Below are 18,546 nucleotides of genomic sequence, written 5' to 3'. Positions count from 1 at the left end.
CCTTTACTATCAAAAGAGCCATTTTAGGCAAAAAAAAGAAAAAATCTGTCTGGAGCCTCAAAACATTTGATCATTGTGATGAAGGTAACACAACGTGTTGTTCTACGACCTAAAATACATCAATAAATACCCAACGGGTGAATTTTGAAGCCTTTATGTGTCTTATAAAAGGCGGTTGCTAACAAGTGGCTGAATGAGACTACCAAACATCATCACACCGACTCGTCCTCCTTTACAGCCCTGTTGTGTATACTCACGTTCATGTGACCGTGGTGTAGTTCGTTTATAGCCTAACGTTAGCTTTTTACTCCTGGTGATTGCATTCACACTTCAAAAATCATCAAAGTGGTGTTCATTTGTGGAGATTATCTTGCTGAATAAAACGTGTAAGTATCATAAACGTGTGTTTGCCACAGAGCTTATTTTCTGCAGTAATCCAAAACCCAATGGAACAATCCCATTGGAACCCAGGGTGATGCTAACTTCCTGGTTGGCCTACAAAAATAAGTCAACCCTGGAGCACTCTATTGGCTGACGCATACGCTGATACACATATTTAAGCTAATATCAACTGATACTAGTGGCTCATCCAGCTATTGGCCAGGCTCCAATGCAGTTGTTTCTTCCTCTGTGTGTCTTTTGGTGTATTCTTTGCTCCAAAGTGCACAGTGTTTGCAGGACCATTAGGGCGCCCATTTTTAGCATAATGTACCCCAGTGGGAGCTGACCTCCCAACCTTTGCAGTGGTAGTGCTTTGCTCCTCCGCTCCCAGCACTGCAGTTAAGATACAATCAGCTCTCTGCACGTTTTCCTTCATAACACAGGAGCGTCCACAATCATTATCCAAACCTGGAGGAAAACACATGCACTTGTTCTGTGAGACACTTACTGTATGTGAGTTTTTCATGTGAAGTTTTTGCACAGCGGTGGTCACTGTTTCCATAAGCGGTTTCTGTCTTATATAAATATAAAGCTCCTCTCTATCTAGAGTGTTTTAATTAACTGAGGAGAGGGACAATTTTACACAGATGAGTTGTGTTTTATTCTCATCTGTGGGTATATATTTTAACTGAGCATGCAGTCTCCCATCTAGATGTCGGCGCTGCATCCCATTTGTCATGCAAACTAGAAAGTGGATGAGCCTTTTTCCCGGGCTGGGAGCTGAAAATCAGTCATTGGGTTTGTTCAGACATTTCCATGGTGAGATGCTTTGTAATTCAAAATGGGTTGAGGCAGGAGATTTTTCATTTAAGTTTCTGCTATATGTATTCTTCACCAAAGTTCCCTTTTTCTCTTTGTAGAATCGATTTAAAAATGTTAAAAAGTGATTGTCCATTTGCTTTAGTCTGAATATTACTCTCTGTGTTCTAGGTACTGGATCTGCGTGCGTGCATGAAGAAGTATCCAGGTGCAAATCACCACCTCTGGCAGTCATGAGGAACAGAGGGTATGTACCGACATCTCTTATTCACACCGTACCGCACCCCTCACTCTAACTCTAACTAACTCACCTATCACTGATATGAGAGGTGAAATACAGAGAGGTAAACAAACCGATATCTTGGAAAAGTAAAGGCCCTTAGAATCCAGAATAATCTGTATAATGTACTGAACATCATCATCATTCAGACATTAAGTTTCATGATATATAAGTAGCTTGAAAGACATGAGTCTAGCTGCATTCCAACACCTCTGTCTATCATAATAAAAGTGGAGAGTTTCTCTGTTTTAGTTCATTGTAAACTGAAGATATGTTGGTTGTTGACGGCTGGCAATTTGAAGACGTCCCACTGTGCTCTGGGAAATTGTGATGAGCAATTTTCCACAATTTTCTGGCATTTTGTAGACTAAACAATTGAACAACTGAGCCGCTAACTGACTGATTGAAAAAGAACTTAGTTGTAGACGATATGACGATATATATATATATATATATACTAATATAACACTAATAATTTAAAGGCAGGGTTGACGATGTTCTCAAGTCTCCACTATTTGTTATATTGGTTGAAATGGTCTTTACACCCCGACAGCGATCCGTTACTTATGAGCTCTGAAAAAGGACCGGAAAAGAGCCGTCATCTGTAGCTGCTGTAATCCTGTAAAAACGTCTACCAATCACTGCCTCGCGGTCCGCTTGGAAAGAACCAATCTGATGCCTCCCTGCCTCCCTGCTTGTACTCTACCCTTGGCGTGCACCAGCCTGAACTCAAAGCGCGTCACTGGCGCCCGTTTACTGGAGAATGGAAGAGAAAACTCAGCCCTGCAGTAGCACCGCGGCGGTTACTTGTCATGAGGTAGCGTTGTTGAGTTGTGGTTCTCTCTCCGCTCTGTGTCTGTGAAGTAGTTACGATGCGACGGTGCTCGTGCATGTATGTGGGGGGGCGTTGCCTTTGAAGGAGCCCTGAGGGGAGGGGGTGATGGGTTTAGACGGAGCCCCTGAGGCGATGCTACTTTCAAATTATACTAGCTTTCCAACATCGTCGACCCTATCTTTAACTGCAGGGGTCACACATAATTACTCAGCATGTCAGAGCAGTATTTAATCAGACAACGTACAGTTTCTTTATGATTGTTAATTCACAATTTTTATGTCAAAATACTATAATTTATGAGTTTTAAAGGAGTAATCCAGTGATTTAGTATTGCACTTTCTAACAGGCTTTCTGATATAAATGTATAGTCTCCAGACCCACTTCAGACAGCTCCATCAGAGCCACAGAACACAAGATATAACTATTTGTGAGTAGCACTCCTCATGATGAGTAAATTGAACTTCATGTTTAAACTTGGTGGAGTGCCCCCTGATGAACACCGGAAGAAATTCTGACAGGATATAAATACCGGCTTCTATTTTAGTGCTGGATCTGTCAGTCTGATCTAAGTAAGCCAAGACAGTATAACTTCACATCGGCTCTCTTTATCTTAATCTCCAGCACTCTATAAAAAGTTCTGCCTGAATTCTTGCCGAATCTGTTTTTGCATCCCCCTCACTCCCAACTTATCAAATACCGACGCTTTGTCCGTGGCCCTTCGGCATCAGATATTTACGCACGGTGAAAGCAACTGACTCAAGCAACTGACTCAAGCACAGTATCAAGCACAAAGGCCAAATGCCAGGGCAGCAAGGCCATCACATATTACGATGATTTTAAGTTCATTGAAATAATGATTTTTAACTTAAGTGTTAAGGATGATTTTATTTTTAATACATAATATAACTATAAGTGAGATAAATAAATAAAAAAAACTGTTTATATCATAAAATAATTTATTGGTATTTACAAATGACCAATAATTGTAAGTTGTTTATTGTTGTTATTTCTTACATTGTTGTGCTGTAGCCTACAGACAAAGTTAATACTGTTAAAGTCCAGTTATGAACGACATGAATCAAAGATTTTTAGCTGAGCAGGGCGGAGAGAGCTGCTTGTGAAACGTGCTGCGGCGTGTCAGCTCCGGTGGCCGCATTGCAGCCCGAAAACACTGGGCGCCGGTGTCAAACTATCATCAAAAATAGCCCGGTTTTCCAGCGGACCCATCACAGGTTATGTGCACAGTGTTTCACTTGATGTTGCCCAATAAGAATTCAGAATCTCTACAAAAGACACTGGTATCTAAAAAACGTATTGACGGGTAAGTTGGGGCAGCTGGGGGAGTGCGGCATCAAGGCCGCTGTGGCCGATGGGTATATGATTTTCAGAAGGGCCGCGGCTGCCATGGCCACTGGTGAAATTCCTGCCCTGATAAACTCCAAATTCACACCAGAACAGCGGCGAAGTGCGGCTTGCAACAAGCTGCCGTGCAACCTCCATGAAAAGCTGCGGCGGCCGCTCCCGAGCTCATAGAGTTGCAGCCGTCCGATCCGCGGTGAAGTGCGGCCAAACTAAAGTGGGGAAAAGTTAAAATTTTAGCAGCGAAGTGCGGCCACAGAGTACCCACATGAACATCAGTAAACAGATCCTGTGACTCCTGTGATTTGTTGAGAACGGACGCAGCTCCCAGAGACACCTAGCTGGCTAGTTATCTAGGTAGTTTGTGCCCAGGTGGAGGGGCTGTGTAGACCTGGTGCTGCCGCTGGACACAATTCAGGACGCCCCCCTGAACCAAAGCAAACTGTGCTTGTGTGAACAGTCAATAGAAGCCTCATCGTATTGAAGGTGGACAGCTCAGACTAATATATTGGTCTTGTATTGTGTCTGGCTGGTACACATCAGGTGACTGTACTTCTCTACCCGACCTTGGCTTCTGACCTTGCCCTGTTTACCTGTCCGGCTCCGACGACTGACGAGACCTGCTGCTGCCTCGCCTGGCACGTTGTGTTAGTTTAGTACCAGCCTGAGCTGCGTGGGGGTGGAACGGAGCGTCGGTAGGCAGAGCAGTAAATCCACACCGTACTCATCCATCAACGTGCCCACGTCGCTGCCTCTCTCCCTCCCTCTCGCTGCCTCGCTCCCTCCAGCTTAGCCGAGCTACGTCCCTCCTTATACACGTTCCGTGGCACATGATTAATCCTACCTCTCATATCTCTTCTCATGTGTCAGCACCTTCGCTGCTTTATAGGCTTATTCTGAAATGAAGTGACAATTCCGCTCTGAAATATCACCAAATTAAGACTGCTGGCATGTGTAAACAACGCAAATATACACCAAAAACCATAAATCAAACGCAGGGCGACGCCTAACTCTCCTATTAAAACTTTGTTGACCCTGTAATATTGAAAGGTTGCTTTGTGTGGTTGAGCCTTTTTTTTTAGCTGATTCTACATTAGTCATCTCTCAGCTGACTACTCATTATTGATGATATTTGGGATGCTGTGTGCATTAGTTCTTGAGAAATTGTATTCATAAATCACACATGGATTTATTGTAGTGTAGGTCCCAAATAAACATTTAGGAAACGGTAGATCTTAACAGGCCGTTTCATTTATGTGCAGGAGAGTAATATCTAACTGAGATATCAGCTGAATATACAGTTTAATTACAAGAAGTAAAAGACGGCATTTAAAAGAGTTTATGGAAATTTTTATGTTCTTTTCAGTAGGCTACACTTCACTTCTTTACTTGCTTGAAGTTGAACTGAAATTAATTGAATTGAATTCCCTTCACTTTGGAAATATAAACTGAAGGATATTGGGCATATTTTTAAAAAAATGTTTTCGAACCAACATTTTTGTGTTTGGGTTCCAAGCCTCTCGGTGAGCATATCCAAAGCAGCAGCTGACTGACATCTGAGAGATATTCTGTAAAAATATTACGTTTTTGCCCTTATTCCGAAAAAGACATGTTTTTACTACTAAGCAGTTTACATGTAATATCTAATGAAAATTAATATTCCACTAATGCAGCCGTGCTGCTGTGTATACTCTGATTCCCTCTTTCATTCCTTCAACCGCCTTCTTGAAAAGGTCGGCGTTGTGATATTTGCGCATATCAAAAAACCTGTTGATATCCAAGTCTTTCATAATGATTAAAAGTAGGTGTGTTTCTCCTTCCGACCAGAAATGTGGCTTTTCTTTTGGGCATGCATCTCCGTAAACTGTCAGCTAGTTGAGCTGACCCACATGTCTTAATCGTAAAATGCTCCATTCAGAATAAGGTCTAATTCAGAGTAGCTGTTCACATGACCCGTATCAAATTCACAATATTGTCATATTCGGAATAATAGTGGAATATTAGTGAGCATGTAAACGTAGTAATTTACCCCTTTTTCAGCAAGCCCATATAGTGTTGTTATATACCAGCAGCGATTTAAGACGTCCCTTTACAACATTCAACTTTTGGGAGGATCCATTTTTCTTTTGCGGTTGATTTGATTGTTTGGAAGTGAAAGATAGCAAGTTAGGCTAACTAGCAGTGGGAATGTTAGCAAGCTAGGTTAAGTAGCTTCCACTTTCCGAGTGACGCACAGATTCCCTCTTACTTTTCGTTCACGATATTTCAACGGTAGTTAAGTCATTGACAACTTCCACAGAATCAGTGTTGGTCCCACATTATACAAGACATTATACAACACATGTACATTATACATCGGCGTTGCCAGATCATTTTATCTCCGAGAGAGAAAGAAGGGTAAGAGGTTAGCTTATGTAGTAACTTTTCAACAATGGTTGCCGTTGTTTAGATAGCAGGGATACTCGTCTCGTCAGATCCCTAATTATTTTACAAACCCCAGGTTGAGAACCGCTGCGTTAGCTGGCAATGGCGATTGACAAATTCACATCAATAAGTAGTCCTGTAACTTCAGCTCTCCGTACTTCCCAGTAATTGGAGTCACGACATAACCTAACTAACTTCCAGAGTAACGTATGGAGAGCTCAAACCACAGTTATGGACTTCAATGGCTAACAGCATCAGTCCCCAAGCTGGTTATCTCTACGTTAAGCTGTGGAAACACAGATATCCCACCAAAATAATTATAGTACAGTCAGTCGGAACCAGTCACGCTAATTATTTTTTTATTTTTTTATTTTTTTGGGGGCATTTTCCATTTTTTTTGAGAGGACAGTGGATAGAGTCTTGGAAAGGGGGGAGAGAGAGAGTGGATGCGGAAAGGGCCACAGGCCGGATTTGAACCTGGGCCGCTGCAGTCAGGACCAAGCCTTGATACATGGACGCCCACTCTACCAACTGAGCTAACCCAGGCGCCCCCAGTCACGCTAATTTGACCAAAAACAGTACACAAGTCCAAACCAACACCCAGGATATGTGCTGTATACTGATTTCTTAGCAAAGAATAATTTAGATTTTAGTGCGACTGTCATTTATGGCAATTTAGTTTCTGTAGTAGCCTACTGCAAAAAGCCAATCTGAGTTTGAAGACACAGAAAGTTTAGCAGGTTTAATAGAAGACGTGAGACCCTTGAGTAGAACGGAGACGGAGCTGTGGAGAGCTCTCTAACTGGCTCCTGGTTTCTGAGGCCGACTCGCCTGCATATGCATGAAGTCAAACGTTTTTGAACGGATGGAACTGATTGAAAAGAAATATGACAAGCTTCGTCGTACAAGCGAGCGTATATGGGCTCCAGATAATGCACATGTACACACACACACATACTAAAAAGTAAGGCGGCAGCACTGGAACCAGCTGTTCTACTGTGTTTAAATTATCACCTGTCAGCACAAATATAGCCTGCTTCTGAAGGGGCTGGAATTCAAATTTTCAGATCTGCCACAGAAATCACCCACCCGCCCCCTCCTTCTGCTGTCATCCATCATAAAGTACCGGCAATGTAATGGAGGCCTAGCCATCAATTTTCCTCATTTCCTTTTAAGATCACAGGGATTTCGTTCAGTCTTACTCAGGCAGCTCTGCGCAGTGACTGAAGACGGAGTAGAGAAGGATGGAGAACATTTCTACACACACAAAGGTTCTATCAGCCAGCTAAAATATGGCAAATGTGTCCAATCATTAAACACTCTACTATTTCTCTTTATTTTATAGATAAATAATAAATACGTCTACGACATATTATCCTCATTTTCAGGTTCATACTTGTATTTTGGGTTTCTACTGGAACATGTTTACATGCTTTAATGTTCAAAAAACACATTATTTTTCTCATACTGTCTGTCTGAATATACCTGTATTCACCCTCTGTTTGAAACACTCCGTTTTAGCGCCTGTCTCTTTAAGACCCTCTCCTGAAAAAGCCTGCTCTGATTGGCTTAAGAGAAAAATATGGTGCACCTTTGCAAAGGTATTTGTCAAGCTGTGGGCGGTATATTCTAATGAGCCTGCATGTGACATAGGAAGGCTTGTTGAATCACATGTTTTCTGATCTAGACAGCCCACAAGACATGTCCCCTTTAATAAATCAATATATTCTCTAAAGATTAGAGAACTCAGATTTAACATCAAGCAAATTTTCGCTTCAATTTGTTCCCGCAAATTTGACAGCTGTCAACAGTTTGACAACTGTTTTTTTAGTGCTTTTCCAAGCAGATAGATTCAGAATATTTGCTGTCAGAATTGCTGTTAACCAATGAAATCTGTTCCCATTTGAATGATGGACATGGGTGAGGCAACTGCATAAGTTTGTCATCGTTTTCCAGTCCACCAAGTCCACATCTTATTTACAAGTCATTGTGGAGTTCATTCGTAACAGCAAAAGCGATAAAGGTGAATGGCCGTGTTCTTTCCACTCATGCACAACAAAGATTTTATAGTCCTGTAAACAAATAAAATTTATGACCCCTAAAAACACCAACAGGCTTGCCAATACTGGGTAAACTCAACACATTATTTTGCTTTTGCTAAGAAGCCCTTTAAAAGCACAAAAGCACTTTTGCTGTAATTTAGTCTTACACGTGATGTGGATTGTTCCTGTTATATGCACTATTTTTTTTATTTTTTTGCATCAGAACTTCGGTTCAGATATGGTGTGCAACAACTTATACCCTGTGTGTCTTTTTCCATCAAAATTAGCGCGTACATGCAGGTTTTTAAGTAGGTGATAGATTACTTTTCTATTGTTAATAGACAAATGTGCCTTTTTCTTGTACTGGTGTGTCACGTTCAACGTCACGAATATGCCAGAAACTACGCCATTTTTTTCTGTCGAGTTTGAATGAAGTGTGTTTTAAAATGATCAGCGAGGTAAAATCACCGTTTCTGTTAATGGAGTCTGGTGGCTTTGAGGAGAGCATGTAACGGCTGTTTTTTTCACATCTAACTCTGTGAATTAAGGGTTTATTTCGACCAAACCACAGTTGGTGATTGTTGGAACAGTGGAAAGACTAACATAGACGGTGCGCATGAGTTTTATTTTGTTTCTGTCGTGTTTGACTGAAATGTGTTTTGACAATCAGCAGGTTAAAATTACTTTTGTCTGACTGGAGTCTGGTGGCTTTGAGGTGTTTTGTAGGTTAATAAATTATAATATTTGTCCAAGTCGCTGTTGATTTTTTTTTTTATCATATATTCACCTCAACGCCTATTACATAGCATTGCACCGGAAAAGGGGCAAAAATTAGCGTGTCCATCCGGTTGTCATGTTTCCATCATGCCGATCGGAGCTGGAGCCGATAAATACCCGTGACTACTGCAGAATCATTTGTCCTGGTAATAAATAACAATAGTTACCTTTCCCACTGAAGACAAAAGCCGGATGTTAGGGGGTGTTTGGTCCATTGTGAAAGGGACTTTATTTTACTCTTCTCTTTCCTTTTGTGTCTGTAAGTTCATGAAGTGAAGCCATAAACATTTTAAATTCGAGCAGACAAATCTTTGTCAATTTGCTCGACATACAGCAAATTTGGATGTTTGCATCCACTCACATCTTTGTTTTGACTTTATGCCACTGTGTCACTTTTATCCTCATATAGTCTCACTGTATGACACAAACTGAACATGTCAGAAAAGATCAATAACAGTAAGCATGTGGTGCATTTGTCCAGTCAGGTGCAGGGAGGGTTCATGTTGATGTCTGATTGAAAGAAATTTTCAGATGGGTTTGCCAGGCTAACTGTCTTTGGTCATTCCAAGAGTTTGTGAGAATTAGAAGCCATTCGTCACATTTCCTTCAGCCGTAGTATTATTAAGTGATCGAGCAGCCAGGTTATTTAGTCTTTGGCCGTGTGGTGAGCGAGGCTTGCATCTTTCTCCCAGCAGTCCCGGAGTTTAAAGCGCGTCAATAGAGTCACGTCCTCAGAGGAATCCTCATTTTGATCCTGGTTGTGACTCTGACTCCTGCTCTTCCTCACTCAAGTCTCTTGCCTCCTGCGTCGGCCACTGGCAATGAGCAAATGCCACTAACTATAATGACACAATTACCTCTGATTCAATGCAAATGTCGTGCCTTAGACCTCCGGCATTCTCCATCAGCCTCCAGGGCATCAAAGATGGCCGTTGTGTTGCGGCTTAAATGTTCCCAAGCAACTATAAAAGGCTGAACACTTACTTTCCCACACCTCCGGGCGTCTAGATATTTCACCCCGACACAATGGAAGATATTGTGTAGTCGGCTTATTTATGGATTGACGCTTTTCCCTTTTAGCTTGCAGGGCAGAGCTCCGCCACGGTCTAATGAGGCAGAAGACGACCTGAAATCAATAGCTGCTCCCAGCGCAACAGCCCCAACAGAGGACTCCAGTAATTAAATGTATTTCACCATGTATAACGGCCAGCTGGTTAAAGGTTGGAGAGCAGGAGACTTGTTTTGCAGAGTTTGTCAGAATTTACTTTAAGCCGATTTTTTTTCTCTCTCTCCTACTATTTGCCAGCTGTGAGCTGCTTTTAGTCTGCAAGGCAATGTGTTCTCTGGCCTTGTTAATCTTAATGCATAGAGGCTTAGTTCAGTCCCTGTTGTTGACTACTGTGACCCCAATGTAACGCTTGATATAATGCAAGTAGTGTAGTGTAATACTACAGATTAATGTTATGGTCATCACTTTAATTATTTCCTTTGTCTCGTAATTTATTCCGTCAGTTTGTTATAACCACCGGCTTACAATACATCAGCCTCAGCCAGCTTTGCTAGGAGAAAAGAGGCTAGTAAGAGGCGTAAATAACAAACGTAACAAATTCTTCATTGTTGTAACAGGGAGACGGATTCAAACTGCTGCCTTTTATTGATGTGTTATCAGTTTTCTGTGTGTCTGCTTCCAAACCGTTCTCACTCCCAAGTCGCCAATAGCCTACCGCCGTTTGGTCAGCATCGGAAACGATAACGCACAGAGGCACCCTGTAGCAACAGTATGTGACGTACCGGGCTTTCAACTAACTCCAATTTAAACCCACCCGCGTCATTATTCGACAATTGGAGCAAGTGACGTAGTGTTAATAGCGGGAGAGTCCGTTCCGGGCGGGCGGGAGGAGATGATGGATGTGTCAAACAAACACAAGACTTTCAACCAAGAGACCGCTGTTCGTGTCCCGTGTGAAACTAAAAGTAATGTTGACTTATTTTGTTTAGTATCGTCAGCCCTAGTGAGTCACTAGTCAGTGAAGTTAACACCAACCACAACCGTTTCCTAACCCTATACTAAGCAGTTGTGTTGCCTAAACCTAACTTCCTGTGAAAACGGAAGTTTATTTTGAAAGGACACTATGCACGTAACAAGCGTATATTGACACGCCGTCCCTGGTCCGTCCAAAAGTAAATGCAAGTAACAGCGTTACCACGGTTTTGCACTTGGCGGCTCACGTTACTGCAACCACACCACTCCTGTAGATGCCACTAAATCCTCCACACTGTCCCTTTAAAGAAGTTAAACGTTTTCTTTTCTAACAAACTTCATTAGAAATAGCTAGACAAGGGTCGACAATGAATAATTGCAAATATCAGAGAAAGATATTTAAAAACACACACACACATGTATTACTGGTATATTAAACAGGTTAGTTATACCCAGCACAGGAGGTAAATTAGACATATAAACTGTCACCCAGGTATATTTATTCCAAATGGTTTATCTATCTTATTGGGGAGATGACTCACCTTCTGTAAAGTTGTGAAATAAATGGCAGAAATACGGTGATGAAAGCCCCACAAAAGCAATATCCAGGGCTGTTGCCTCGGGCTCTGTGGCTTTTTATTGCTGCGTATCGCCGACGGCCAACTCAGACAAGCCCGCTGCTATTGGGCCATAATTGAAGTTGATATTAAAAGACAGGAGCAATGCGTAAGTCATGAGAGGAACGCAGCGGGGTCATCTCAGCCGAATGACACGCCGGCGTAACTGCAGTCACCTTCCCTGTATACTTGACAAACGGCCTCCACCGGGCTAACACAGGGAACAAAACAGATACATAAAGCACCGCCCTTCACACCAGCCCTTGACTTCAGTGGCTTTGCATTATGGCATTGTCACCACTTAAGATGTGCTCACAGGACAATAACTTGAAGGAGAAAGTAAAATGTGAAATGACATCAGCCTCACCTCGAGCCGTTGGTGTGCTACGTGAAGGGTAACTGCTGCATTACTGAAACACCTGGCGGGCACGGAGCACATTATGGGCCTCACCCATCACTGCTGACGACGTGATTCCTGCAGAAACATTTAAATTAAGAAAAAGACTCAGCCTAAACAGCTGTGTAACTACACTATCATGTACTATGCCGTGTAATCACATTCCCAGAGCCAAGGAGAACATATCTTTGCTTCCCGTCTTGCACTGCATCACATGGTGTTCTGACTCGCTCTATTTCTAGGATCGTGTGCTGTAAGACGGGTGGAGGTGGTTCACTGTAATCTGTCATAGTGGGCTACTAACGTCACTGGCATCCTACCCCGGCAGCACAACTCTCAAAGCAACTCTCAAAGAGTGTCTGCACAAAATATGCACTGTACTAATGTTTTTTCGAAGAAGTAATTCAATCTTAAAGTGGCAGTAGGCAGAATATTTTTTGCGTCAACGGGCAAAAGTTCCATAATAACCTCTCAGCATATTGTAATTCAAGTGTTCTGAGAGAAAACTAGACTTCTGCTCCTCCTCATGGCTCTGTTTTCAGGCTTTAAACAATCTAGCCCGTGATGGGAGACTTTGGCCAATCACAGGTCATTTCAGGGAGAGAGAGCATTCTTATTGGCTGTGCTCTGGCTTGTGGGCGATGCTTTGCATTTCTTCAACTGATCTGGCTGTCGGGTCACAAACTTTCTCATTTTATAGCTAAACAGTACACTACAAGATGTTTCTGAAAACATTTGAAGAGAGAAATAGTCATTACAGTAACAGAATATTGATTCATATTTGATCAGCGCTGCCTAGTTTGACCGTTTGATCGGAGTTCACGAGTGATTGACAGCTGCTCAGAGACGGCAGGCTTCAGCTCGGCTCTGATTGGTTGTTTTCCGCCGGTCTGTGAAATCTTGCAGACGCCATTAGGAGCACCGGAGGACACAGAGGCACATCATTTTTTTTTCACAGATTACCTGTCTCATGCACTACTGTTAGGATATAGTGACCGTTTTATAATTTTATGTTACACCCGGCGTATAGCGGAACTTTCATTGCTAGTTTCAGACCGATGCATTTTCACGCCCAGTGCCCGCGTTGTGTAAGTAGTAAATGTACTTGCGCCCATCTGTGCACCCATGGTCTTAAAGTTGCTCTTAAAATGAGGTGTGGTCAGGCACTTTGTTGGCGCATCGTTACCTTGAGGCAGCAGAAAGCGATTGCGCCATTGACCAACAAAAACCTGGTCTGACGTCTGGTGCAGTATTTTCCTGCTATTTAAAGGGCGCATTATTCAGTCAGATGCGTCTATGGGCAGGTTCACAACACACGTACACACTGCTGGTTACACACACATGGACGCAGCAGCAGCTCTCCTCCTCTTCAGTGTCGGCGCGAGAACAATGTTTTTTATTTATGTTCAGGAAAACACTAAATTCAGGCGTCAGGTGACAATTCAGAATATAATGAATATAATGAAGTAAAGCTCTCAGGCGTTCTATATTGATCAGCCTGCAGCGCTCCTCTGGTCTCTGGCATGACCTCTTTGTGTGTGGTCACATGCCTCCCATCATCCCTCTGTGTGTGTGTGTGTGAGTGTAGACGTAGGCTGCTTCAAAGTTTGCGTTTTGAGGCTGATGGATCTGCGTGTTACGTGGGTTGCATCGAAAAGCAACACAGTTTTCACTATTTATCAATACATGTTTAACATATATAGCCTTGTGCTTATTATCATATAATGAATTTAACCTGCACCAGTCAAAAAGGTTATCGGTGCATTTGCTCACATGCAGTCAGATGGAGTTCGAGAGACGGTCCACCAGCCAAAGACCACATACATCTGCTCGCGCACTTTCACTTTGCGTACGAGCAGATCTGTTTCCTCAGCAGAAAACGGTTTGCTTCTCCTATTTGCCGAATCCGCCTTTTAAATAGCAATGCACCAATGTGCAGGTGCACCTGTCTATTAAAGGGAATGGGAGATGACGCTCTGATTGGTTTAATTCCTGCTACGCCCACAACACACCTATGATTAATTAAGAGACTAAATACAACCCCTTTGCCCCTTGCCCCTTACTTTGCGCCGTTTAACTAGCAAGAGTGGAGATGGACACGCCCTAAATGCACTTGCACCATGCACTATAGATCCCAAAGTGTTTAAAAGTTATTTTTCTAAAATTTAATATGAACCAATTGAAGCTGTTTTAAACGGATTGATACATTCTTGAAGCAACTTGATTTGCTTTGGAACATTTAAAGGACTTTTTACAAATCGGATTAAAGATACATTTCTAGTGTTTTGAAATGTGATTAAAGTCACATTAGTAGAGATGCTGCGTGTCTCAGACTGGCTGCTCTAATCAGATTTCCAGCTGTGCTTTATGTCGCTTGGCAGCACTTAGCGCTGACATCAAGTCCAGTGTGTAGCTGGCGCGACAAGACTGCATCATCAAACTCACTGATGCTGTGAAGGAGAAGAAGAAGAAGAAGAAGAAGAAGAAGTCTGTTTTCTGATCTACTTCAGTTTTATTTGGCTGTTGATCATCTTTGCTCGAAACTTCCTCCTTCCTCCTATTCATGAATTCAGTATAATGTTCTACAACACTCATTCCATCTGTGGAATAAACACAGAAGTGTTTTCATTCAGTAGTTAATTCAAATTTCTTTCTAATTTGATCTGCCATTGAAACTAAACACTTCCTGCACAGAGGTTTCACAGTAAAAGCCTTTTATAGACTGAAGGGGCAGTCTTATAATTTGCCTATATAGCCTATAGAAGCTTTGTATGCAATGTCATTCCAGAAACCCTGATGAGGTGTGTGCACCTTTTTAAAGTTTTGAGGCTTTCAATGTGAAACATCTGCAAGTGTTGAGTTTTATTGCCATAAGGGTGCATTCACACCAGATCAGGCGGTGCAGCGAAGACGCAAGTCCTGTGTTTGGGCTGTGGCTGCGGCAGTGGGTGACCTGCGACGGAAAAGTGGAAACAGTATCAACTTTTGGAGTCAATTGCGTAACCGGCGATCCAGAGCTGTACAACTTAGCCATGAGGGAACAGAAGATGTTAATTGTCGCGGTCAATGGGCCATTAAAGTGACTCTCCCAATCGCTGCAACGCCTGATCTGGTGTAACTGCAGCCTGACATACCAGCGCTCACAATATATTATATATTTTGGCTTCACTTTTGTACAGTGGGAGGAAGTATAGACGCGTCGTCCATCTATCTATACAGTCTGTGAATATCTATCTAACAATATGTATTTATTTAACTATTTATTTATACAAAACCATTTATGAATCAGGATCGATTTTACAAGAATGTAAGTGTGTGTATTACATCATATTAACTCCCACTACTGTGGTGAGGGGCGTCCTCCTGCCTGCCCCTCACCTACTGAGTAGAGGGAGAGACCATGCACTGTTGTCAGAACAGTGATTTGGCAACACTGGTTGTGACAAATAGTCGGTTGAACCATCCTGCAGCGCATGCGTGTCAATTTGACCGTCACAGAATCGGCTCTATCTGAGACTGGTGATCGATGCATCTCTACTGACCTATTGTTATTATGATTGACTTATTTTTCCTGTCCCATCCCGGTCACGTGATGAACGGTGAAATTGACGTTAGAAATCCCACGGGATTCACAAAAAAGTGTCGGCCTGTAGTGCTTACCTTAAATCTCAGTTTAAGATGTGTACATACCGGCAGGACTTTGTGACATCACAACTTCACCCAATCAGCATGAATAAGTCTACAGTACCTTACAGTTTTAGTTTGCTTTGTGAACTCCTTCACAGTCTGCAGTCTGAACAGATCGTCTCTACTGTACGTCACGTCAGCGGCAGAAGAAAGAAAGATGAGATTTTAGTATTCAGCGCAGAGCGGCATGATGTGCTATGATCTGTGTTTTTGGCAGCGTGAGACATCTGTCATTGTCTCCTGGATGTTTATTTGAAGTGATACTTTAAATGACATTAAAAAACAGCCTCTATGTATCTTAACCATGTTCTGCGTTCATACGCAGAGGAGCGGAGCGTCATCATTCAACATCAACATATCCATCTATTATTCATGCCTCGTGTACTTGCTGCAGTCTTCTTTGGCTTGTTACAAGGCTTTTCGATTCCGTCTCCCCCAGCTCTTACAGGGTGCCCCCGCACACACACACACACACACACACACACACACACACACTCCATGCCTGCCATGTGAAATTGTGGATTTCGCCTAGTTAATGCAGTCATATGAATTATTAATTGTAATAAGTGGAGCTTCCAGGCTCTGTGTTTTATTGCGTCCTCCTTCACTGCTCTGTGACATTACAGAAATGCCAAATGTGTCCGAGACAGCCTGAGCCCATTAATAACGGAGCTGAGCTTTGTTTCCTCTCTCGCCTTCAGTGTCGTCTGGCTGTGTGGGATCTGGAGCATTTTAATGGATTCCCCTCCAACCTCTGCATTATAATCTTATGAAGTGTTTATTTAAGGGCAACAAGAATGCTTTTAAGAGCACAGAGGTTATTTGCATCAAATAAAGTGGAGCTGCAGCCAGGGCAAATGTGCGAACCTCTTAAGATCTTTAAATGTGACACCGTTTCACCTCCACCACAGCTCTAATTGTCTCTTAGAAAAGTAGCATTTTCGTGTCTGGAGTCTTTCTCCAACCTTTTCTCTCTCTCTCTCTCTCTCTCTCTCTCTCTCTCTCTCTCTCTCTCTCTCTCGCTATATATATATATATATATATATATATATATATAAAAAAAAAATCTCCCTCTCACCCTCGTGGGGTGGTATCTGTCTTCCTCAAGCTCGGGTCCTCTACCAGAGGCTTGGGAGTTTGAGGGTTCTGCGCAGTATCTTAGTTGTTCCTAGGACTGCGCTCTTCTGGACTGGGGATATGATATATATATATGTGTGTGTGTGTGTGTGTGTGTGTGTGTGTGTGTGTGTGTGTGTGTGTGTGTGTGTGTGTGTGTGTCTGTGTGTGTGTGTGTCTGTGTGTGTGTACATATGTATACAAATATGTATATTGTCCATACATGTCCACATTTTGTATCTGTTCTAAATGTACCTTAAAGGGAGATTTGTCAAGTATTTAATACTCTTCTCAACATTGGAGTGGGCAAATATGCTGCTTTATGTAAATGTATGTATATATTTATTATTGGAAATCAATTAACAACACAATACAATGACAAATATTGTCTAGAAACCCTCACAGGTACTGCATTTAGCATAACAACTAGGCTCAAATCATAACATTGCAAACTGCAGCCCATGTTTAATATTTACGATATGAAATCGGTTCCGATCGGACTTCCGAGCCGATCGGAGTTCTTAACATACCTCACATCACAGGAACATCTGGAAAGATAATCTTTAGAACCATCAAACAACGTACCCGGCATGATAGGAGAAAATGATGAAGTGATGACATCATGGACAAACTGTAACTTGGCTGGTTGGCGGAGGCATACTGTACAGTACAAACGTGAGGCATTAATTCTAGTTTTAGATGGATTCTTCCTCTTATTGTCACCAAGATAAATGCTTTCTCATAAGAAATTCTAATTAAGAGGAGGCCGACACCTCATGTCCCAGCTAACTAGAGATCAGAGCACAGGCAGGGGAGAAGCGAACTCTGTGATTTATTACCCTCTTCTACTAAATGAGCTGCTAAGTTCTCCTGAAGTTAATATAATCATTAGTTACAACCTATTGCCCATAGAAACAAAAAAAAACAGCACTCCTGTACTGCACATATGGATTTATACTAAGTAGAACTAGTTTTAAAAACACATGGAACTGTTTCAGGGTCAGGTATAGACACAGTGCAGACAGTGAGTAAGTCTGGGTCCCTTGACAGTTACACAAACAGCTAGGATGAATAAATATTTCATTCTGTCTTGAGTGGCATTCCCAGAAAAGCATAGTTATAGGTGTATATATACTCGGATACATTATTAATAAACAATCGCTATTTGAAGCGTGTAGTAAACCGTATGCACCTGGTTCCAGGGCTTTTGTTAAATACAGAATATGTCATGTTTAATTTCCTGTTTTTATGGTTTGGAAGATGATGCAGAAGTATAGATACCATGACTCCATTCAGAAAACATCTGGGGACAAGATGTCACGCACAAGACGAACTGTTTGATTCAGCAATGAGATCTATAATTTTGATTCTTACATAAATACTAATTAAAGGTGTAAGCCTATTGATTTTTTGGCGAGCTATGGGCAGAGGAACTCCACAAGGAGCTTAAAGGGACTGTTTGTAATTTCTTACACGTATAAATCAATCCGGGTCGGTGTCCCATGCGCGCTCACGTGTGGCTATGCTGTTCAGACTCAGACTCCAACACAAACTACACGGAAGCACCAAAACCGCAAAGTTATATCTAGTGAAGCCCGTCTGTTAAACAGTGTTGGCCGCGGTCAGAGGACGCGGGGGAGACCGTAGCTTTGGTCACCAGGGCCGGAGTCTCTGCTGTACTCTGCTCCTCTGTCTGCCTGCCTGCCTTCACTCAGCTCGCTCCACCTCTAGACGTGAACGCGCGCACACTACACACTGCAGAAGAGTTAGTTTAGCTCTGAGAATATCTAGTGACGTTTGTGCAGAAATAACTGCTGCAGCTCCTCCAGAC

General features: G+C 42.3%; 1 protein-coding gene across 1 annotated transcript in view; it reads left to right on the top strand.

Annotated features, from left to right (window-relative positions):
* Nucleotides 1-18,546, top strand: part of LOC141755635 (heparan sulfate glucosamine 3-O-sulfotransferase 5) — an 85,229-nt gene that overhangs the window by 41,195 nt on the left and 25,488 nt on the right. Inside the window, exon 2 of the mRNA XM_074614680.1 lies at nt 1,372-1,447. The gene's annotated coding sequence lies outside the window, so the exon portion shown is untranslated. The remainder of the gene's footprint in view (nt 1-1,371; nt 1,448-18,546) is intronic.

This window comes from Sebastes fasciatus, chromosome 18, assembly GCF_043250625.1.
Source record: "Sebastes fasciatus isolate fSebFas1 chromosome 18, fSebFas1.pri, whole genome shotgun sequence".
NCBI lineage: Eukaryota > Metazoa > Chordata > Actinopteri > Perciformes > Sebastidae > Sebastes > Sebastes fasciatus.
This window is presented reverse-complemented; position numbering and strand designations above follow the sequence as displayed.